A 6,146-nucleotide genomic window follows, 5' to 3' on the forward strand; every position below is an offset into this window, starting at 1 on the left:
GCTTGTTTGCCTTGGTGATAGTATAGATGGATCTAATTGCTTGAAAGATGAAGAGAGAATAGAGGATGAATTTTTGATTTTGTTAGAAGACCATGAGGGGGAGGGCTTAGAAACTGTAAGTTTTCAAGATGAAGTTAAGGGTTCAAATTTGTTGCCAGATGAGTTTGTTGAGATTTGTTGTGAGTTTGATGATCAAGAGAGTATTGAGGTTTTGGGTTCTAACTCTTCTTGTGATTTTGGTATTGGTGTTGTTGACTTTGATGAGTCTTGTGAGTTGGTTGTCAATGGTTTGAGTAGCCGTGGAGAGGCTTTTGTTTGTGGTGTTGATGATGATGTTGTGTTGAGTAGACCTAACCTCATGCCTCTTGATAGTTGCATGGATAATTGTTTGGTAGGTTTAGGCAACAATGACAAAGAGAAAACTTCCTTTGAAAGTCTTTCATTTTCTTTGAGTTATCCTAAAGGTTTTGATGTTGTTCGTAAAGATTCTGATTGGGGATTTAAGAATCCTGAAAGTGACATTGATGAGGATGTGAGAGAGAATTTGAGTAAGGCTTTAAAAAGGATTGAGAATTTGAGGGAAGAGCGATTTAAAATCAAGAAAATAGAGTTGAAAGGTATTTGTGAGGAGGTAGTTGGGGATTTGGTAGTTGAGGAGTCTTTGGTTGAGGTTTTAGACCCAAAATTGTTGCATTCTGAAGATGTTATTTGTGATGATGTACATGTGAAAGTTTCTTCAGTTTCTTATGAGGCTTTTTGTAAGAATAATATGGAAGGTGTTTACCACTCTTTGAGTGTGAAAGACTCAATGGAGTCTTGTATTGTTGATGAGTTAAGTAATGTGGCTCAGTATGCTAGAGTGACCCCATGTGTTGATGTTGTTGGTTTTTGTGGTGTTGTGAGTCCGGAGTTGACTCTTTTTGATGTTGTGTTTGATTTGAATATTGAGTTGACAGATCCTTACATAGTATCTTTAGGAGAAGTTGTAGATAAATCAATGGATGAATTTGAGATTGGCAACAAAGGAAGGGTCAAAAATTTATTTAGAGACTCTAAAAGTAACTTTGTTTTTCCTAGGGAGAATGGGTGGGATATGAAGATTTTGGATTATGGTTGGGATTTGTGAGATTTGAACATTTTTTAGTATGGTTGCGATTTGAGGGGTTTGAAGATGTTGGATTATGATTGGGATTTGAAGAATTGGGAGGATGATGCATTTTCCTTAGATGGAGATAATTGTCTGAAGGATTTTGATGAGAATTTCATGGATGAGTTTTTTCTACCTTTAAAGGGGTTGTTTGAGAGAAATGTGCCATTTGTGTTTGTTGAGAAGGTTGTGGATAGATCATTGGATTTGATTTTTGATTGGCATATAAATGTTGCATCATTTTATGAAAAATTGTTGCACATTAATGTTTTGGTCTAGCTTGGTATTTTTTTGGGCAGGTTGAAGGTGGAGTTTGCTAGTAGTTGTCAAACATTGCGGAACAATGTTTGTTTTCTTGTTGAGACTCTTGCACATTACGAGGACTATGGATTTACGAGCACTTCACGTTGCACTTGTTGATGCATTGCACTTGAGGGTCGTCTCCTGTTCTTATCAAATACTTCCATACCATGGGTTGGGATTATGCACATTTCGAACCATTGTTGAGCACTTGCACGATATGAGATCCGCTGCAGCTATATGTAGTAAATCTTAGTTTCACGTGCACATGAGTGAGCATCTGTCATTGACTACGCACATTTGTTGCATGCATAATATTTGGGATGTTCATCACAAAGTTAAGAACCTCTGGTTGATTGGGCAAGGTGGTTAGGTGAGTTAGAGGGTCGTGAAGGACGTCGCCAATTGTGAGATGGGTTGTCCTTATCTACTCAACATCTTGAGGACCATCATTTTTTGAGTGATTGTGAGATTTTGGATGGGTGGAGCGGAGATTGATATTTTATTGATGAGAGTTGAGAGGCGAGGATAAGGAATTTTAAATTAACAAGGAATTTTGTTTGCATTTTGCATGTCGCACGATCACATGTAGATAGACTAGGCACAATTTCTTCAATGCATATATTATTTTTGTGTGTAGCATCGATTGATTGGTTGCATATCATGAAATTCAACATTGTATATTTTTCAAAATTATGAATAATTGGACACGGAGCTCATTTAAAAAATCATATTCTTGCTAGGACCCACTGCATAATAAAAAACAGGTTCATATCCAGAGAATATTTATTTTGAAGACTTAAGGATCAAAGGAAAATGTCATAAGTATTACATTGTTAGCAAGTATTTCTTGAAGAAAAAGAGGACATGTATACTAAAAGTGTGTGCAATTACAAGAACAATAGGCCTAGGAAGGAAATAAGTCATTCAAGATAAAAGATGGAGAAAAATGATGTGGTTTACGAAAATCAATATTTTTGCCAATTTTTATGGATTTTTGTAATTGTGTCCACGTTGGCTTGTCGACTAGAAGCGTTCCAAGCATTTTGAGTAGCCGAATGACTATATTTAGAGTTCAAATGACGAAGTTATGATCCAAACGAGTTGCAAATAGGCATAGGGCAAAAAAAACGAAAATAGTGAAAAGCAATAGAAAAGCAAAAGCCAAAAACTGAAAGCAAGAAGCCTAATGTATGTGAGTGTGGATAGAAAACTATATAAAGAGGGGAGATTGAAGAGTTAAGGGTCTTCCCCCTTGATTACAATCGTATTTTGTGAGAGAGGAGAGTGGAGGGTCGCATGTTGGAGTGAGCTCTTGTCATGCCAATTTGGAAGTTGAAGAATTTACATTTGTGGTGTCGATTGTCAGCTCAAGGTTGTTAATGTACGAGAATATATTTCACTTGGTTTGTTTTCGAATTGTTGGTATTTTCGAGGTGTTGTATTTGTGTGATGCTCTACCCACATTCAGGTTTTTAGTTGTTTTGAGCTACAAGAGGCATTGTTTGTGGTCTTGTTTTCGTGTGTGGCTTGTGGTATATTGTCAAATATTTGAATTTTTCAAGTTGTGTTGCTTCGTCTTGTGGAATTGGGCTTTGGAAGACCTTATAGGCTTCCTTCGCGAAGCTTAAGAGGGAAAAGAAATTTGGGCTTTTCGAGGGTTCAAAAGGGAAGGGCCTTTTTAATTCAGTTAGAAAAATAGGCTTGTGGGAGTTGAAATGGGAAAGGGTTTAAAACCCAGCTAATATGGCTTTTGGGGATTGTAAGGGAAAGGGTTAATTCCTAAGGATGCAAGGGGAAAGGCCTTAATTCCGAGGGTGTAAAGACCACTTTGTAGGGCCAATGAAAAAGGGGTTTTAATATTGGCTATTGCGAATCCCACAAGAAGGGGGTTTTACAAAGAAAAAAGAACCCGGGCTATGGTGGGCTTAGTAGGGGATGCAAGCGGAAAAAAGGGTGCTTAAAAACTCGGGGTTATAAGGACCGCTTGGGAAGGCTTATGAAAGCCCAAGGAAGGGAGATTTAAATGGACTTTGTGGAATGAAAGGGGAAAAAAGGGGCTTAATTATCGGGGGGGAAAGGCAAGGGAAAGGCTTTGTTTCCCGGGGCAAAAATACCCTTGTCTAAGAACACAAGGGAAAGGGCCTTAAAGAGGCCCCCCTTAGAAGCTTCTAGGAAGCTTTTGGGGGGCATGTGTCGTGGAAAAGGGAAGTGGCGGTGCAGTTCGTAGCTCTCCAGCGGTGTTTGGATTGGCAACGGCGGCTTTGGTGGTTTCCTCTGCTCCTCACGATCTCCTTCAGCCTCACGACTCCCAAGTCGATGGTAGCTGGTGCAATATTACTTCTCAATTCCCTCCTCACACTAAATTTCCTCAACTTTCCCTTTTCTCCTTCACCCGTTAGAGGGGAGTTATATAGTTGAAGGGAGGGGGGGGGAGCTCCCTCCCACGTGGAGCCCCACATGCAATCCCCTCTTTCACCACTACACTCTCCCAATATAGCCCCATCCTCTTCCCTCAGCCACGCTTCGGCTGGGGGAAAGAGGATTAAAAGAAATTGGCAATAAATATAAGATTATTCTCTTGACCTCCTCCCAAGAGGACTTGACCTCCTCCCAAGAGGAGGTTCATACGAAGATATGCGGGTTTCTTTAAACCATGTCTCGTTTGGCCAGTGGAGAGTGTACTATTTAAAGACCAAACCATCTGTAACCACAATGCCGACATCGTCATTGCATGAGACTTCACGTGGCTCATAATATTTTCAACGGAAATATTACATTCTCTCCCCCTTGGAGGAATCGAGATGTCCTCGTCTCGAGATAAACTGGGGAAATTGATGGTTGAGAGTGCCCTCATCTATCCAAGTGGCATCCTCCTCAGGATAATCTTTCCACTGGACGAGGCATTCATTTAGGGTTCTGGATCTCAGTTGTCTCTCCCTAACATCTAAGATCCTGTGAGGCCATAGTTCAAGGACTCCTTGACTAGGCATTACAACTTGTTGGTCATCAAGTACATGACTAGGATTTGGTATACACTTCTTCAATAGGCTGATATGAAATACATTATCAACCTTTAGGTTCTCAAGGAGTTGTAGTCTATAAGCATTAGGTCCTAGGCACTTGAGGATCTTGTATGACCCACAATACCTTGGACTTAGCTTCTTGCAGTCTCCTAAGGATAGGAAACTCTTCTTTGGATGTACGCGAATGAAGACCATGTCTCCTTCCTTGAAGATTCTATTTTGACGCTTCAAATCCACGTATGCCTTCTGTCTATCCTTGGTGGTTTGGATGTCCTGTCTTATTGACTTTAGTTGGTCATCCATCTCTTCCAACATTTGCCTTGAAGCTTCAACCCTCAAGGTTGGATCTGAGAAGTTTAGGGGACTTTGACAGTCATGACCATACAATGCTTAAAAAGGGGTCATCTGAATGCTTTGTTGGTAAGAAGCATTGTAGGCAAATTCCACCAAAGGCAAGTATCGAATCCACCTTTTTGGTTCATGACAACAGTGTGCCCTAAGCATATCCTCGATGACTTGATTGACTCACTCTGTTTGGCCATCGGTTTGGGGATGATAAGCTGTACTAAAATAGAGTTGAGTCCCAATGGCTTCAAAGATATCTCTCCAGAAGTGTGATGTGAAGAGAGAATCACGATCACTAATGATTCTTCTAGGTAGCCCATGTAGCTTGAAAATCTCCTTGATAAACAATCTTGCAATATCTGAGGCTTTATAGTTTGTCTTTACAGGAATAAGGTGTGCAACCTTAGTAAGCATGTCAATCACAACCATGATGGATTTGTATCCTCCTTGAACTTGGGGTAGGCCAACAACAAAGTCCATACTGATGAATTCCCATTTCATTTGGGAAATATCGAGTGGTTGTAACTTTCCTGGCATTTTGACATGTTTGGCTTTGATACGTTGACAAGACAAACACTCAGTGACATATTTGAGAATGTCATCTTTAAGCCTCTCCCAATGGTAGCTCTTCCTAATTGCATTAAGAGACTTAGCATTGCCAGGATGTCCTGAACAAGGGGAATCATGAGCTTCCCACAATATCTTTTGCTTAAGTGACTGGCTTGCCAGTATACATAATCTCGTTCTATAGTAGACAAGTCTACTATTGATAGAGAATTCATGATACTTAGCTTGTAGCTTTTGGTCCTGGTCCTTGATAGAGATCTCCCTTAGCATCTTTTGATAGGATGAATCATGGCATGCTTCTTCTTTAGCTCGTTCAAATATTGGGTCGTTTGGCATAGATACCTTTGTAGCTAGAGATCTAGCTGTTGATGGATTTTGCAAGATTAGAGAATTAAGAAATGCCTTGCAATTGAGTGTATTGGCAACTACATTCTCCTTTCTAGGTCGGTATTTGATTTCAAAATCATACTCCTCCAGCACTTCAATCCACCGATGTTGCCTCATGTTGAGCTCGTTCTGGGTAAAGATCCACTTGAGACTTTTATAATCAGTCACTAGTGTAAACTTGCTACCTAACAGGTAGTGTCTCCAAAGCTTTAGGGCATGGATGACAGCTAACAGTTCTAAATCATGGGTAGCATAATTCTTCTCATGGCTCTTCAATTTCCTTGAAGAGTATGCTACAGGATAACCTTCTTGCATGAGCACACATCCTAAGGCAAGTGTGCTAGCATCAGTTACTACCTCGAACTCCTTACTGA

This window comes from Lygodium microphyllum, chromosome 30, assembly GCF_053477565.2.
Source record: "Lygodium microphyllum isolate KBCC chromosome 30, Lygodium_microphyllum_v1.1.10, whole genome shotgun sequence".
Taxonomy (NCBI): domain Eukaryota; kingdom Viridiplantae; phylum Streptophyta; class Polypodiopsida; order Schizaeales; family Lygodiaceae; genus Lygodium; species Lygodium microphyllum.